The 18,936-nt window shown below is 41.2% G+C and overlaps 1 long non-coding RNA gene across 1 annotated transcript in view; it reads left to right on the plus strand.

Annotated features, from left to right (window-relative positions):
• The window catches only part of LOC112819376 (uncharacterized), a 228,666-nt gene that overhangs the window by 55,129 nt on the left and 154,601 nt on the right, over nucleotides 1–18,936 (plus strand). The gene's annotated exons all lie outside the window — the stretch shown is intronic.

Raw genomic sequence — 18,936 nt, forward strand, 5'->3', positions numbered from 1 at the left:
AGAACGAAGCGTCATGGGGTGGGTCTGTGCTTAGAAGAGCAGATGCTTTGGTTTTAGTATTAGCAATGTTAATATTATAGTTTGTGTAAGTGAACTGTATGTATCCCCGAATGATCAGTTATTTACACTTGCATTCACTCCTTCAGCTCAGCTAAGTACTGTCTGGATTTGAATCCAGGTTCTGCAGTGTACCAAGCCCACAGCCTCTGGCAGGCTTTTGGGCTTCATTTTCTTGATCTGTAAAACGGGGATAGTAGAATTTTATCTGTTAGGGGGTGTCGTGAGGGTTAAAAGCGTTAGTAAGTATAAAATACTTAGAACTGTGTCTGGTAAATGATGAGCCATTATATTAAGATCTAGATTCCTCCTGCACTTAGAAGATTAAGATCTAAAGCCAGTTTGTAGGTATGGTATAAATAATCCTAACATGTCAGGAGAAAGTGACATTTAATACTGTTTGATGGGTGATAGTGTTTTGACTGGTGAGAGTCTTGGGGATGTACATTCAGAATGGCTTGATCAAAGGCTGAAAAGCCCAAGGTCCTTGGAGAACTCTGAGTAAAATATGTATGTTAGATAATTATAAGAGCTAAGGATAAAATGCAGGCTTGGAAGTGTCAGAGAGGGAGGGGGACCTAGAGACTTTGGATTGGTCAGGAAAGGCTTCACTGAGAAGGTGACATTTGAGTAAAGATGTGAAGGAGGTGGAGCAGTGGAACTCGAGACTAACATTCCAGGCAGGTACAAACCAGGTGTGTTCAAGTAAGACTAAGGAGGCTAGGGTGGGTGGAGCAGAGGAGAACATTAGGAAATGAAGTCACAGGTAATGAAGTCAGTGTAAAGCCAAACTTTTACTCTTGAGGTTAAAAACCCCGGTGGGTGGGGCGCCTGGGTGGCTCAGTTGGTTAAGCGACTGCCTTCGGCTCAGGTCATGATCCTGGAGTCCCGGGATCGAGTCCCACATCGGGCTCCCTGCTCAGCAGGGAGTCTGCTTCTCCCTCTGACCCTCTTCCCTCTCATGCTCTCCATCTCTCGTTCTCTCTCTCTCAAATAGATAAATAAAATCTTTAAAAAAGAAAAAAAAACAAACCCCAGTGGGTTTTGAATAGGAGCTTGACTTTGTTTATTTATTTATTTAAATTAGAGCGTGCAGGAGCAGGGGGGGAGGGCCAGAGGGAGAGGGAGAAGCAGACTCCCTGCTGAGCTTGGAGCCTGAAGACATGGGGTTCCATCACAGGACCCTGAGATCATGACCTGAGCCGAAGGCAGACACATAACGCAATGAGCCACCCAGCCGCCCTGACATAATTTAATTTTTTAAAAAAGCATTCCTATTCTAGTTGCTGGGTTGAGAATAGACGGACGCGGGGCAAAGCAGAAGCCTAGAGAGACCAAATCGAACCAGTCAGCCTGGCTGAGAAAGTGTTTTGGATTGGGGACCAGGCAATGGAGGGGTGAGATGGAGTCAGATAGATCCTGATTCTGTTTTGAAGGTAGCTACACATGGATTAGAAATGGAACACTAGAGAAGAAAAGGAGTTAAAGATCACTCTAAAGTTTTTGATGAGATGTTAAACATTGTGTAGAAAAAATTGTGGAGAGGCTCTGGCTGATGTTCTCTCTTTCTGAAGGATTTAATTTTATTCTGGCTGGCAATTAGAGTAGATGACCTTTAATCAAGGATTCAGGCTTTGAGAGGGCTGATTGCTTTCTGGTTTGCCCTGATCTCAGGGCATAAGCCTTTAGGAGTCTCAGCAGAAAGCCTGGGATGTTCAACAGGTACCCATCACTGGGGACCTTGTGCTCCAATTTTTGTATTCCCAAGTCTGCGAGGTTATTGAAAGGTTTGCTTACCTTTTTAGCCACTTTGCAGTGTTTTGGTTTCTTGATTTCTAGTGTCCTTGCCACTTAGAATTCAGCAAATGCCTTAAGGATAAAAGCCAAACAAATTGTCAGGCTTATTTCTCTGTGATCCCCCTTTGTCTGGGGTCTTGTCCCTTCAAGTTCTCTCTGTAGTTCTCAACTATAATTTTTATTTGCCCAGATCTGAAAGACTCCTGACACCTCTGACCACTGCCTTCTGCTTGCCCCTAAATGCCCTGCTCCGAAACTCAGCAAATGCCCGAGGAGAAAAGCAATGGAGAAGTTCTGTATCCCTATGAATTTTCTTTCTCCCCGGGACCCCAGTCCCTCATGTCCTCACTGGTTTGGTTCTCCAGTGCCTTCAGTCTGTGTGGTTTTTATTTTTGTTTTTAGATTTAGTTTCGGCCTTTACAGTTATTCCTGTAAGAGGGTTGTCTGACTCAAGCTACTGCTCAGTCCTAGCTAGAAGCTACACCAAGAATGGAGTTCCTACTTACTGATAGAGGGAACACTGGAGAGGAGCAGGTTTTGGAGGGAGCATATTTTGGAGGGAGTTCAGTTTTAGGTACGCTGAGCTTGAAAGGCATGTTAGTCTTCCAAGTGGAGGTGTTGAGTGGACAGTTTGACATGGGAGTCTGGAGCCTCAGGGGACTGGTCCAGAGTAGAGGTCCGGATTTTGGGGTTAATGGCATAAGGATGCTATTTAAAGCCATGAGACTTGGTGAGAATGCTAAGGAGCGTAGAGAGAAGACAGATGAGCCCTTGAGCATAGTTAGAGGCTGCAAAGATGAAGAATAACCAACAAAGGGTCCTGGCAAAGAATGGCCAGAGAGACGGAAGAAATTGCGGAAAGTCTGGTCACTGGGAATCACGTGATGAAAGTGTTTCTTGAGGGGAAGGGAGTAAGGATGGCTAATGCAATTCATGGGTCAAGCAAGCTGTGCACATTGGATCGAACAATGAGATCTACATTGGCTCTAACACAGAGATGGTTGGCAGTGGAGCAAGCGTGCCTGTAGTGGAGTTAGGGAGGACAAAGTTCAGTTAGAGATTTAGAAGAGAGTGGAGGAGGGAGGTTTGCTGCAAAGGAAAAGAAACAAACACGCTGGTAGCCAGAGGGAAGCTCAGCCAAGAGGAAGTTTTATATATATATATATTTTTATTTTTTATTTTATTTTTTTAAAAGATTTTATTTATTTGACAGAGAGAGACAGTGAGAGCAGGAACACAGGGGGAGTGGGAGGGGGAGAAGCAGGCTTCCCGCTGAGCAGGGAGCCCGATGTGGGACTCGATCCCAGGACCCTGGGATCATGACCTGAGCCGAAGGCAGACGCTTAACGACTGAGCCACCCAGGCGCCCGGAAGTTTTATATTTTTTAATGGGAGAGTTGACTGTACTTGGGGATGCTCTAGGAGTGAGTAGAGAGGGCAGAACGGACGTTGTAGGGGAGAGAGCCAAGAATTGATGGGATGATGTAGGCAAGAAGGGATAGGTTCTCGTGAACAATTGGAGGGGCTGGCCTTCCCTGGAAGCATGTACAGTTCATCCATAGTAATACAAAAGGTAGACGTGACTGCCGATGCAGGTAGGTAGATAATAGTTTTCAAATTCCTTACTAATTAACGGGGGTGTTTCTGATACGGCAGGCACTGTCCTAAGCACTTTACACACATGATTTCACGTAGTTCTTACAATGACCCTGTGAGGTAGGTTCTTAGATCATTTCTGCTTATAAAGGCAACAGAAGCTTAAAGAAGTTCCAGTCACTTTACCAAAGTCATACAGCAAGTAAGTGACAAAACAGATATAAACCCTTATCTGCCTGAGTCCAGAACCTATGCACTCAAGTATCGGCTTATGCTAATTAACTTCCCATCCCTAAACCTCTCTTGCTACGCTTCTCTTTTTCTCCCTCTTTTTCTCTCATTCTCCATATCCCCAATAATCACCAAGTCCTGCCCATTTTACCTCCTAAATATTTCTTGATTCTGAGACCTCTTCTTTGCATCCCTGCCTACTATTCTTATCAGCTTTTGACCCGATCCAGACAGCCCGAGTTGGCTCTTCTGTGCAACCGCAGAATGGTCTAACTGAAATGCTACTCTGATCATGCTCGGTGCCCCCTCAAACATTTCTGTAACCTCTGTGTCCATGTGAATCCGAGTTCCTTACATGTGCTGTAAGCTCTTCACTACCTGGTGTGGCCTATTTTTTCAGTCTCTGATCTTGCCAGTTTCTCCTTGTACTTTTTTCCCCCAGCGTAGCTGAACCTGCACAGTAGTCCCACTGTGCAGACTGTTGTATTTTCTGCCTCTATGATTAATGCTTTCCCTTTACCCCTTCTTTTTATTTTTTTAAAAGATTTATTTATTTATTTATTTTAGATTGGGAGAGAGGGAGAGTGAGCATAGGAGAACTGGGGGGAGTGGCAAAGGGAGAGAGAACCTAAAGCAGACTCTACGCTGAGCATGGAGCCTGATGCGGAGCTCGATCCCATGACCTTGAGATCACGACCTGAGCCAAAAACAAGAGCCAGGCACTTTAACAGACTGCGCCACCCAGGCACCCATCCCTTCCTCCCTTCTGGCCGATTTTCTGCTCGTCCTTTAAGCCACAGCTCCTGTTGTTTTCTCCAGGGACACATTTCTGAGAACTTTAACTGAGGCTCACACAATCCTTGATCATATTTCCATCTTTTATTTGCCACGTGGCATTTATAATAAGTTGGCTAACATGTTTGCCTCCACAACTAGGCCACGAGTTTCTTGAGCATAGGAATTGGCCTTACCTCATGGCTTAGTGTCTGGCTCTAATAGTTTATTGAATGAATGAATGAATGAATGAATGATTGAATGAATAGCACAGGTTTATCCAAGAAAAGAAGGGAGCTTCTTTTCCTTTTAGAGTATGAAAATGAGTGAATGGCTGAAAATGAGTTTCTGAAATATTTCTTTTTTTTTAAGGTTTTATTATTTTTTAGGTAATCTCTAAACCCAATGTGGGGCTCGAACTCACAACCCTGAGATCAAGAGGCACGGTCTTCTGACTGAGCCATCCAGATGCCCCTGAAATATTTCTTTTTAATTTTTAAAAAAATTTTTTAAAGATTTTATTTATTTATTAGACACACACAGAGAGAGAGAGAGAGAGAGAGAGAGAGGCAGAGAGCAAGTACAAGCAGGGGGAGTAGCAGACAGAGGGAGAGGGAGAAGCAGACTCCCCGCGGAGCAGGGAGCCCGATGCGGGGTTTGATCCCGGGACCCCGGGATCATGACCTGAGCCAAAGGCAGACGCTTACTGACTGAGCCACCCAGGCACCCCAGATGCCCCTGAAATATTTCTAAGCATAAGTAAGAGAAAGTAAGAGAGAACTTTACACGGCCCTTCTTATTCAACAAACATCAAGCACCTTCCTTGCTCCAGGCACTTTAGTAAGAACTGGGAATAGAGGGGGCTTTCGTTCTAGTGAAGGGAGACAGATAAGAGGCAAATGAATTGAAAAAGAAAGAAAATGATTCCATGGAATGATAAAAGCTGTCATGAAAACACAACAGTGTATTAGGATAGGGAGTGTCTTAGGGGCTGCTTTAGATTGACTGCAGCAAAAGGCTGAGAAGGTACTTTTTAACATGAGACCTGTCTGCCACGGGAAGGAGCCGACTATGGGGAGTTGCAGGGGAGAGCAGTGCAGGCAGATGGGAGTAGCTGGTGCACTGTCCCAAGGCAGGAGCAAAGTTGTCATGCTTAAGTAAGAGAAGGAAGGCCAGTGTGTCTAGGACACGGAGAGCAAGGGGAAGAGAGGCTGGAAGGGAGTTTTTAGAGGTAGCTAGGAGTCCAGTCAGGTAGGGCCTTGTAGAATGGGGAGGATTGGATTATGGGGAGCCATCAAAGGTTTTAAGGTGGGATGATGATACATTCCAAGTTCTATTAAAAAGATCACCGATTGCCATGTGAAGAATGGATTGTAAAAGGTGAAGAGTAAAGCTAGTCGGGAAGGTGCTAAAGCTAAGATGTGGCTTGCATTAGGGGATCATAGGGAAAATGGACAGAAGGGGCGCCTGGGGACATTTGGAGAATGAGTCCAGGTAACTTACTGATTGATTAGATGGAGGGGGAGTAATAGAGGAAGAAAAGATGACCTCTAATTTTTTGGCTTGAGTAAAATAAACATGATAATCATGTCATTTACTGAGATGTAGTTGATGGGGTGGAAGAAGCAGGAAATCGAAAGTCCCGTTGGGGCATGTTAAATTTGGGAGGCTACCGAACATCAAATGGATGTGTCAAATTGGTAGGTTGGAGATGTGAGTCTGGAGTTCAGTGGAAAGGTTGGGGCCAGGGATCTAAGTTTGGTACTCATGAGCACCGGGAAGTCTTGAACGGCTTTAGAGGTAGGAGGGAAACATCATAGCACTGCTGAAACCCAGGCTTTCAAGAGCAGTGGGCTCAACCTGGTCAAATAGTACGAGGGCTTATGTAAGATAGAACCGAGAAGTAATCACTGGGTCTGCCCACATGGATGGCGTCTGGAACTTGACAGTAACAGTAGTTTTGGGACGTGGGGACTGAAGCCCAAGTTGAGCGAATTGGAGGGAGATCTAGTTATGAGGAGAACCTATACACTTAGATTATTCTTTCTGAATAATCTAAATGTATAATAAAATTCTGAAAAATTCTTTCAGAATTTTTGCTGTTGTCTAAACTACTTAATAAGGCCTTTGGACAAGTCTGTCAAGTGAGCATGGGTGGTAGCACACGAATCCATACGTTTTTGCCACAAGGTGTCACTAATTCTTTATTAGCTTTTAGTAAGTAAAATCGTAGCCATACAAGTAGACCTGGCGTTATGGAGATGCTGTTTGACAAAATCACATTTACGAAATAGATGAAGTAGAAAGTAGATCTTGACATTGTGGGATGGTTTCCTTTCTAGAGCCAGTCTCTGTAGCATATTTGACACACGTGCTTAGGTGTGGAGCGATGCACTGAGCAGCAGGCTAGTAATGAGCACATCGGCGGTGGGGGTGGGGTGGGGTGTAGACACCCGGGTGTCTACACCCCTCCCCCCCAAGAAGACTCCAGCTCAATTCCAGTTTTCCACCTGCTAGCTGTGTCACCTTGGGCAAAATGTAAATGATTATTTGTCTTACTGATAAAGACTTTTTTTGGTTGTTATTTTTAAATAATGCTATCTCTAGGGTCGACGCTGCTTTACTGTCTCACCCAGTGATTTTTACGTATCCAAAGAGAATGTGTGTAGCAGTGTTTAGACAGTTGTGGAGAGCTGTGTAAATATAAGATTAAAAATTATAAAAATTGTTTACGCCCAACTTTATAGCAAAATAGTTGTTACCTAAAGTGGTTGTGTTAGTGAAGGTTCGGTTGCAGATTGTAGAAACCCAGTTGGGACTTGCCTGCCAAGAAGGGAGTGTTTTGAAGTTTATAAGGGTAGTTCATGTGACTTCCGGAATGGTGGCTCTGGGGGTGGGAGCAGTGCGGGTGGGGGGGCTTTGAATGTGTACACCCCTCTTTTGCTTCCATCCAGTGTCTTTCTTCTCTTTGGCTCCAACTTGCTTCCTCTACCTGATAGGGAACATTTTGATACTATTAAGGTTGTAGGATATGCACATGACAACATCCTATGGGTTGAGAAGAAGGCAGAGCTGGAGAAGTAGATACCATAGAATTACCTTGATTTTGGTGAAGAGAATATGATTTTCAAATTTATGAAAGCCAGTGTCATTTAATACTAACCTTCAGATTTAAAAAAACTAAAACCCAAGTGTTCTGAAACAGTCTAATATCCTAGGGTCTGCATGTCTTTAATTTTTTAAAATTAGACTCTATTACATCATTATCTTTTTTCAATAAATTGACATTATAAAGGGTTAGATCCACCTAATTTAAAGAAATGAAAGATTAAAAAAATGAAAACTTACCTAAAATAAAAAGACATATATATATATATTTAAGGATTTTATTTATTTATTTGACAGAGAGAGACACAGCGAGAGAGGGAACACAAGAAGGGGGAGTGAGAGAGGGGGAAGCAGGCTTCCCACAGAGCAAGGAGCCTGATGCGGGGCTCGATCCCAGGACCCTGGGACCATGATCTGAGCCAAAGGCAGACGCTTAACGACTGAGCCACCCAGGCACCCCAACAGTTACATATTTTTTTTTAAAGATTTTATTTATTTATTTGACAGAGGCATAGTGAGAGAGGGAACACAAGCAGGGGGAGTGGGAGAGGGAGAGGGAGAAGCAGGCTCCCCGCGGAGCAGGGAGCCCGATGCGGGGCTCGATCCCAGGACCCCGGGATCATGACCTGAGCCGAAGGCAGATGCTTAACCGACTGAGCTACCCAGGTGTCCCAGACAGTTATAATTTTTCAAAAGAAATCTTCACTTACAGAATTTCACAATGTAATTCTTTTTTTTTAAAAAAGATTTTATTTATTCATTTGAGAGAGATAGAGAGAGAGAGAGCATGAGCAGGGGGAGAGGGAGAAGCAGACTCCCTGCTGAGCCAGGAGCCCGATGTGGGGCTCGATCCCAGGACCCTGGGATCATGACCTGAGCCGAAGGCAGACGCTTAACCATCTGAGCCACCCAGGCACCCCCACAATGTAATTCTTCTAAAAGGAAATGTGCTCTGAAATATATGTTAATATAAGAACCTGTTTTTACAAAACTCCTCAGGAACATACACACCAGTATTATGAGGTACACTTGCTAGATATGATACATATATTTAACTTCTTCTCAATCCAAACAAATATGGTAATTGCTTTTAACAAAAGAATCATGACTAGAACCGTTACTAAATGTTTTTTTCTACATATGCATTAATGAATCACAAGCCATTTTAGTTATCTGTGAGATTTTACCGGAAAATAAATTCTCGTGACCCAAATTCCCTCAGCAGGAAGCAGAAGCCAGTTTTCATACATGTTCTTGTATTGAATGAATGGATTCTCTCAGCCCTGAGATTCTGTGAAAATCCAGGAGATGGAGACACTGGTAGGTGAGTCCCCTGCCTGCCAAAAGGGAGACATCTTGAATGCGGGGACCATTCTCTTTCCTGGGAGGCAGGTGTCTCCCTCCTGGCTGTACAGAAAATGTGTCTTCACTATAATCAGTTACGACTCCTGTCTCTTTCCACTCGGACCCCTGTGTCCCCCTCACCCACCCCCTTTGGAGTGGCCATGGGGATTTTGGGATTGGGCTCAGGGACAGTTGACTTATGGATACTTTTAATTTGGGTTCTATGAGATTTATTTATGTGGTTGGCAATCAGTTCCCTGAATAGGTAAGCTATTGATAACTGTCCTGGGGTAGGAAGGGCTTCCAGAGATACTCCCACTGGCTACAGTGCCTACTCACTCAGCTTTCTGTACAAGAACACATACACGAATGCTTTTTACAGAGCCTCGTACAGAAAGTATGTGGGTAGTGGAGGAGAAACAAGATTTGAAATATATAGAGCCAGTAGGTAGTCTGTGGGAAAATTTCCCAGACTTTAGAGCTTCTGTATGAAACTTGAGGGGCGCCTGGGTGGCTCAGTCATTAGGCATCTGCCTTAGGCTGGGGTCGTGATCCCGGGGTCCTGGGATCGAGCCCCACTTCAGGCTCTCTGCTCAGCAGGAAGCCTGCATCTCCCCACTCCCCCTGCTTGTGTTCCCTCCCTCACTGTCTCTCTGTCAAATAAATAAATAAAATCTCAAAAAAAAAAGAAACTTGATAGAGATTTCTCCAAATTGACAATCTTAAAAATTTATATTAATAATGAGTTGAGAAGCTAAAATTTATTTTAAGCTATTAATGTTGAAGAGAATCCCAAGTTTTAATCAAGCTAAAAAAAAAAAAAAACAACAACTCTCCAGGATTACCTATTTTCTCTCTACAGAAAATCATACAAAATATTTACAGGAAGAAGTGATTAAAGAGGGTACATAGCCAAAAATTGTAGAAAAAGAAGCATTACTGAAATGTGTCAGGAGGTTGTTAATAAAAATATTACATAATTTTGAGGGGGTGGATTTTGCTTGTTAGATAAATCACAGCTTCATTAAATTTATAATTTATCTAATGTCACTTCCATTAAATTTATGATTTATGATTTTTTTCCTCATTCTATGTAAATATTTGTGTTCATTCTTAAATTTGTATTTGTGAGTTTGCATTCTTTTTCTTACAGGGGGTCTCCAAAATTGTATGAGTGGCAGGCCCCCTCAAAACCCGGGTCTGACTCGAAAGACCCTGTTTCCAAATCAGTTCTTGCTCCTCTGCAGAGTTGTTCCTTGAACCTGATGCTAACATTTAGGATTGCCCCTTCTCCGTTTTTCCATTTGCCACAGAAGTACTCAGAATTGAAACGTTTAACAATCATTTCCTTTTCATCTAAAAGGTTTCAGTGGCTCTCTCTAGTAAGGGTTTCAGGATGCATGCTGTTTACCTCATCAGAGCAAAACGGTGACTCAGAGTGTGAGAAATGGCCCTCTGCTTCCTAGGAAGTTTTCGATATAAAAACATGCTGTGCTTTTGAATGAAAAGTAAAATTAAAAGCCAATGGATGGAAATTTCTTGTAAGAGGGTATAAAAAAACCCCAACTCTTCCTATTCGTAAAAATAAGAGTTGTTTTTGTCAAAGGGTCTGAAACCTGAATGATACTTTTTGAAGGGCCTTTGGCAGATTGTGAAAAGGCCCATGAGTCTCTGGTCCTTCCTTGGGGAAGCCCCTCCATTGCCCTCCTTCTGCACCCACTGTGCTAAAGACCAAGGAAAACTGGTCTTGAGTAATACAATTACCTTTGCATACATGTGGTTTTAACTCAAAGCCAGGAGCTTCTTTGCTTTTATCTCTTGTCAAAGATAAGCGTTACCCATTTTGATGGGAACTACTCTGTGGCTTTAAAAATATTTCAAGTCTGTGAAACATAAGGACGGAAGGATGGAAAGCCAGTATCCAGCCTAGAATATTTGTCCCTCAGGTCCCATGCTGGGATGGAGAAAAGGAATGTGTCTTCAGAAAATGGTCGATCCATGTTCAAGTGCTGCCTTTTTCTCTCATTACTGATGTGGCCTTGGGAAAGTTACTTCATTTTCTCGTCTGTAAAAACATGAATATTAGTATTCACCTCACGAGGTTGTTGTGAGAATTAAATGAGATACCCCCCCATCCCCATTTAGTTATAGCGCCTGGTACAAAGAAGGAGCGCAGTAAATGTTTGAAGTAAAAGAAGGATAATGCCTTCAATGTCCCCCCCGCCCAAGGGGTTTGGGAATCTAGAATATAGTAGGAAAGAAGGATCAAAGCGAAAGGGTTGAGTCACAGAGCCTTTGAAGTTGATGAATATCGAAGGAAGTGGCAGAAAGATGAGTGGTTGTAGTTTGGGGAAATTCTACTTCAGAGGAAGTTTTGTGTAAAGCTGAGATGTAAGCAGGTGAATTATGTGTAGGGAACCACTGTCCTCTTTTCCTGGTTGAATTAAAGAGTACATGTTGATGTATCTGTTCTTTCATGAACTACATTTAACATTGGTAACAGCATGTAACATGTAACAAACATTTAGCATATGTGAGGATGATTTTTAGGACTGGGGAATACAAAGAGAAATGTGATCCGTGTTTGCCCTCAAACAAGTTATACTCTACTAGGGGAGAGAGAGCCATGAAAAAATAAGGACATTAAAATGTGGGGTAGAGAAGAGGAAGGGTCAGTTTTACATTGGAGAGGAGGTGGGCTCCGTGAAGGGCTTGGTGGAAGAGATAAGGTGTCTGCACGGCAGGGTAGGCAGGGGAGCGTGGACTGTGCGGAGAATCCAGGTAGAGGAATTGGAATGAACAAAGGCACAGGTGTGGCTTTGCATGCTTTGCATGTAGGTGGGAGCTGCACGCAGGGCCAGGGCAGGTGGTGCAGGGGCACCCGGAGCAGTGGGCTGGGGAAATAGGCAGAGTCAGGTGATGGAGAGCCTAGCCTGCCATGCTTCTGTGGCAAGGCTCTGAGGGGCCCCATCCAGGAGTCATGACAGTGACTATGGAAGGGATTCCATGAGCAAATAGACATCCTCTAGCGAGTCAGGCAAGAGGGTGGGATTTGAAGGTTTTGGTAAACACAGTGAGGTGGGATTTGGAAGATGAGGCTTCCAATCATCGCATGCTGTATAAATTGGATGGGGAAGACAGTTGAGGCAAGGATATTAAGGAAGAAGACATTTTTTAAGCCTAGGAATTTGATACGAGCTGGGGCCAGTAGATTGGAGTTTAAATTTTGCCTTTCAATTTTCTCTTTAATCCCTGGCAATGGCTGGAAATGTAGAACAATTACTATCTCTGCTATTGGAATGAATAGTCAGACACCAGTGTTCACAAATTAGACTTGAAATCCCACTCGACTTGTTTAAAAGCTTATGTAGCAAGAGGAATCTTACACATGCAAATCAACACCTGTGAAAATTCTTAGGCAAGAAGTGCTAGATTTAGCAACTCCAGTTTAGCAATTTGAGAAGGGATGAATTTTACAGATTGTTTTGCTGCTTGGATCTGCCATAATGTTTGTTGGATAGACAATTCCTGTCTTTAAAGGAGTTATTGAACTTTCTTTATAAATTAAATATCCTGAAAGGAATGAATTTAAATAGCATGCATTTCAGTGTACTCTGAGGCCTGTGGATGTTTGTCGTCTTTTCAAGCTTTAGATTTAGACATCTAAGTCTTGCCATATACAATTTTTCTTAGGAACTAAGTATATACAACTCAAGTGTCATACCACCTACAAATTTGCCAGAAACCAAGCCACACTTTTACTCATTTCCAACTACAGCGAAAACCTTACCACTTTTTGCTACAGATTCATGGATAAAAAATAATTAAGGTCGTGAATGAAATGACCAGATGGCCTCCCCATCACCCTAAAGTGAGCATCTCCCCACACCCATGTTTCTGGTTTCTTAAAACTTCAATATATTTTTCTTAACATTTGTTTGAGCCATATTTACATCTTTGGAAACTGGTCAATTTCTACATATGTCTAAATGCCTCTTTTTACTTGACGGTACATTTAACGTACCAAAAGAATTCTCCAAGTTCTGATCACATTTTATCCTTTTAATAAGTCTAGTGGGGACCAGGGACACCAGTCCATGTTATGTTGAGAGCTTTTCACTGGGTAATGCACATTCAGTGTTGAGGAAGAAATGTACCCAGTGTCACAGGGGAGCAGGCTCCTAACAGACTGACTGTTTCAGAAACTGCAACTATAAACTCTAGGCAAACTACAAACAACAACTACCCAAGGGCTCTGGAGAGTGAACAAAAGCAGATGAGGGAGTTGAAACTTGGGGGAGGAGAGTTTCCTGGTATTCAGCTTTGGCCAGAGAACAGGTCATGGTTGCAAAGATTGTGTGGGTGGCTAAAATTCCAATAGAAAGCTTGTCATATTTCTGGCCTGACAAATCAGAGGTTGGAGCACAAACAGGAGAGAGTGAGGGATCACCCAGAGAAAGAGTGACCTAGAATCTGTATTTGAAGTCTGTCCAAGACACTAGCTGACCCACACACTACACATGCACAAGGCAGACTCAAAGCTCCTTGCAGCTAAGGTTTAGAGTAGTGAACTGAGATTTAATTGCTACCCACCACAGGTGAGACAAACTTTGCCGTTTGAGTCTAACCAAGTCAATTGCCTGTTAAAAAGAAATTTCAACGATGGGATCAATCCATCAAGACCACAGAAGTCAGTTTTGATGATATAACATTCACAATGTCCAGGATACAATCCCAAACAATCCCAAAATCTGAAGAAGCAGGAAAATGAGACCTATTTTCAAGAGAGAAGACAATCAAGAAAGTGTAAAGCAGCTATTATAATTATGTTCAGTGGGGTAAAAAAGAATGCTTCTAATAAATGAGAAGACAGGAAATCTCATAAGAGAAATTGAAAATGTATAAACTAAACATTTTAGAACTGAAAAATATAACATATTAAATAAAAAAACATGTAAAGACGGGGGCTCCTGGGTGGCTCAGTCGGTTAAGCATCGAACTCTTGATCTCAGCTCAGGTCTTAATCTCAGGGTCATGAGTTCAAGTCCTGCATTGGGGCTTGAAAAACAAACAAACAAAAAACACACATAAAGACACAAAAAGGTTGAAAATAAAATGGATGGAAAAAGACATATGCAAAAAAAATTAAGAAGATTGAAGTGGCTATATTAATATCAGATAAAATAGACTTCCAAACAGTATTACCAGAAACAAATAGAAACATTACATAATGAAAGAAAACCCCTATTAGGATGGTATAACAATCATAAATGTGTATGCATCTAAAACAGACTCTATATAAAAGAAACAAAAATTGATGAAATGGTATGATCATAGTGGGAAACTTAAACATCTCTTAAAGAGCAATTGATATAATAGCTAGACAAAATGTCAATAAAGACATAGGTGATCTGTAGGTCAATTATCTTGACCTAACTGATTTTTAAAATTAATTATTTTTATTTAGACATTATTTTTTTTTAAAGATTTTATTTTATTTGACAGAGAGAGACACAGCAAGAGAGGGAACACAAGCAGGGGGAGTGGGAGAGGGAGAAGCTGTCTTCCTGCCAAGCAGGGAGCCCAATGTGGGGCACGATCCCAGGACCCCGGGATCGTGACCTGAGCCGAAGGCAGACGCTTAACAACTGAGCCACCCAGGTGCCCCTAGATATTATTTTTTAGAGCAGTTAAAGGTTCACAGCAAAATAGAGGGGGCCAGAGATTTCCACATATCCTCTGCCCCCCAACACACAGCCTCCCCATATCAGTATCCCCAATCAGAATGGTACATTTGTTACAATTGATCAACCTACATTGACACATCACCCAAAGTCTATAGTTTACATTATGGTTCACTCTTGCTGTTGTACGTTCTATGAATTTGGACAAATGTATAATGACATGTATCCATCATTAAGTATCAAACAGAGTATTTTCACTGCCCTAGAAATTCTCTGTGCTTTGTGTATTCATTCTCCCTCAGTTCCAACCCCCAACCCTGGCAATCACTGATCCTTTCACTCTCTCCACAGTTTTATGTTTTCCAGAAGGTCATATAGTTGGAGTCATACAGTATGTAGTCTTTTCAGATTGGCTTCTTTCACTTAGCAATATACGTGTAAAGTTCCTCCATGCCATTTCAGTTTTTCATAGTTCATTTTTTTTTAGTCCTAATAATATTCCACAGTTTATTTATTCACTCAAGGGCATCTTGGTATTTCCAAGTTTTAGCTTCAAGATTCTCTCCCTCTGCCCCTCCCCCCCAAAATAAGGGATTATTTTGAAATCTTGAAAAAAAAAAAAAAAGAGACCCAGGAAAGAAGAGCAAAGCAAATCAAACAAATTAGAAGGAAAAAAAGAAGATCAGAGAAGAAATAAATTAAATGGAACAGATTAACTGGTAGAGGAAATGAACAGAACTGGAAGCTTGTTTGTTGAGAAGTTCAGCCTAACTGATAAACCCTGAGTTAGATTGATGAAAAAAGGGAGAGAGAGAGAACACAAGTTACCAATATCATGATTGAAAGAAGTGTTATCACTACAAATCCTACATATACTAAAAGGATAATAAGAACAATTGATTATGAGCAACTTGATTCCAACAAACAATAATTTTGATGAATTGAATATTTTGAAAAATACAACTTACCAAATTGACCCAAGATGGAACAGAACATTTGAATAGCTCTATAGCCAGTAAACCATAGTAACTCTGTAACTATCAAAAACCTTCCTATAAAGAAAACTTCAGTCCTGATGATGTCACTTTTTTTTTTTTTTTTTTTTTTTTTAAGAAGAGAGAAGACAGGGCGCCTGGGTAGCTCAGATGGTTAAGCGTCTGCCTTCGGCTCAGGTCATGATCCCAGGGTCCTGGGATCGAGTCCCGCATCGGGCTCCCTGCTCCTTGGGAGCCTGCTTCTCCCTCTGCTTCTCTCTCTCTCTCCCTCTCTCTCTCTCCTCCTCTGTCTCTCATGAATAAATAAATAAAATCTTTAAAAAAAAAAAAAGAAGAAGAAGAGAGAAGACAAGTGAACACTTTGCAACTCTCTTTTGTTTTTCTCCAAGGTGGGCTGCTGGGTCTTGGGGGAATGGTGATAGGAGTAATATGAAGCTGTCTTTCATACCTACTTCCGTGTATCTTTTCTTATTCCTGTGCTCCATCCAGGTGCTGTAATCCCTTACCTGGAGTCCTTAGCCTTTGTAAAGGTATTTTTGTGCATGGAGTGTTTTTCTAAGTAGTATTTCTGTGAGGGTATGGGTGCTGAAAACTCCTATTCCACCATCTTGCTGATGTCACTCCTCTCTCAAAGTTGTCTTAACCTTAGAAAATCAATGTTTTGCCATATTAATAGAATGAAGGAGAAAACCATATGATCATTTTAATACATAGAGGAAAAAATATGACAAAATTCAACATCCATTCACATGAACAGTTCTCACCAAACAAAGAATGTAAGGTACTTATTCAACTTCTAAAGAGCATCTATGAAAAACCTCCAGCTAACATCGTATGTTCATGTTGAAATATTAAATTATTTTCTACTGGAATCAAGAACAAGGCAATGTGCTCAATTTTGGCACTTTTACGCAACATTGAATTGGAGGTCCTAGCCATTGCAATAGAGAAAGAAAAAGAAATAAAATGATAAAGATTGGAAAGGAGGAAGCAAAATTGTACTCATTTTCAGTGTGAAATAATAGGAAAAAATATATATTGGTCTCTGTTCCCAGTTTTTGGCACAAAACTTCTAAAATCCGTGCCATTTCCTAAGTAGTATTAGAACTAGGAACATCTTTTGTTTTAATATTTGGTCTTTGAACCTGGTTCCTGACACAGGGCTCTTGAAACCCTTGTAATTTCCTGAGTGATAGGAATATTTTTTGTTCTAATGAGTTGACTCTGGCTGGGCTCCTTGATAAGGACTGATCACAGGAAAGACCAAGCTATGATTAGAAGCTTGAAATTTTCCGCCATACCCAACCCCATCCCCATTCTCTTGTGAAGGGAGGAAGACTAGAAATAGAGTTAATGATTGATCAAACCTATGTGAGGAAACCTCCATAAAAATTCCCAAAGTATGGGATTCAGAGAGCTTCCAGGTTGGTGAACACATCTACATATGGGGATGGTAACCCAGCCCAACAGTTTGTGTACTTGGCATCCTCCCGACCTCACCTTATGTGCCTCTTCATCTTTCTGTTCATCTGTATCCCTTATCATATCCTTCAGTAAACCTGTTAACATAAGGAAGTGTTTTCCTGAGTTCTGTGAGACACTCCAGCAAATCAGTAGAATCCAAAGGGGGAAGAGGTCATGGAAACCATGATTTGTAACTAAGTCAGGCAGAACTGTGGGCAATCTGGGGACATACTAGTATTTGCAGTTGGTATCTTGAAGTAGGGGGCAGTTTTGTGGGACTGAGCCCTTAACCTGCAGGATCTGATGCTATCTCCAGGTAGACAGTGTCAGAATTGAGCTAAAATTTTGGAAACCCCACTGCTATCACAGAGAATTGCTTGTTTGGGGGGAAAACCCTCATCTGGTGTGGGAAGTGTTGTGAGGGTGGTAGTGGTGTAAAGGAGACACACAGGAGGAGAACTGGGTTTTTCTTAAATAGCAACTAACATGATTGTTTATGTAGAAAACCCTGAAGATCTACAAAACAACTAGAAGTAATAAGTGAATATGCAAAGCCATAGTGTATAAAGCTAAAATTTATAAACTCAATTCTATTATTATCTTCTAACAGGAAAAAAAATTGTGAAATGTAATGGAAAAACAGTTCTGTTTATAATAGGTCCCCAAATCAGATTATTTAGAAATAAATGTAAACAGATATACACCGAAAACCACAGGGCATGGCTGAGAGAAATTTTAAGACTTAAATGAGTGGAAAGATATATTATCTTCATGGATTGGAAGACTCAATTTTAAGATGTAAATTTTTCCTAAATTGATCTATATATTTAATTTAATCCCAATAAAAATCCCTAGAAGTTTACAAACTGATTTTAAAATTTATATGGATGCAAAGGACTTTGAATTGCCCAAATAATTTTTAAAAAGAAGCACAAAGTTGCAGGACTTACTATAAAGTTCCAGTATTCAAGACTGTACTATAAACAAAAGGATAGGTATATTGATAAATCAACAAAACATCAGAGTCCAAAAATATCTCTACACATGTCTAATCAATTGATATTTTTAAAGATTTTATTTATTTGTCAGAGAGGGAGGGAGGGAGAGAGAGAGAGAGCACAAGCAGGGGGAGCGGCAGGCAGAGGGAGAAGCAGGCTCCCTGCTGAGCAAGGAGCTCGATGATGCGGGACTTGATCCCGGGACTCTGAGATCATGACCTGAGCCAAAGGCAGCCGCTTAACCGACTGAGCTGCCCAGCACCTCTAATCAATTGATTTTTAAATAAAGGCAGAAGGCAATTCAATGGGAAAAGGAAAGTCTTTATTTGAAAGTTGATAGGAGTATAGATCTTCAAATTTCTCATAACAAAAAAATTTTGTGACTATGGTGATGGATGTTAATAGAATTGTGGAGATCATTTCACAATACATACAAATAATGAATTGTTGTGTTATATACCTGAAACTAATATACTGTTACATGCCAATAAAAACATAGTCTTTCAATATGGGGAAAAAATGCATTGACTCTTATCTTATATCACACACAGTAATTAACTTCTAATGGGTCATAAACCGAACTGTAAAACCTCAAACTATAAAACTTCTATCAGAAAACAGGAAAAAAAATTTGTGACACTGGGTGAGGAAAAGATTTGTTAAACAGAAGATGAAAAGCACAAAGGAAAGACATATTAGAATGCACTTCATTAAAATAAAAAACATTTACTTCCCCAAAGACATAACGTAGGAAAACAAAACCAAAAGACAGGCCACTGATTGGGAGAAAATATTTGCAAAATATGTCTGTCAAAGGGTTTATATCTGTAGAATACGTAAAGTACTCTTAGAACTCAATTCTTTTTTTTTCTTTAAAGATTTATTTAT

Source organism: Callorhinus ursinus, unplaced genomic scaffold (genome assembly GCF_003265705.2).
Source record: "Callorhinus ursinus isolate GAN/ISIS: 27379988/994484 unplaced genomic scaffold, GSC_fseal_2.0 scaffold6, whole genome shotgun sequence".
NCBI classification, from domain to species: Eukaryota; Metazoa; Chordata; class Mammalia; order Carnivora; family Otariidae; genus Callorhinus; species Callorhinus ursinus.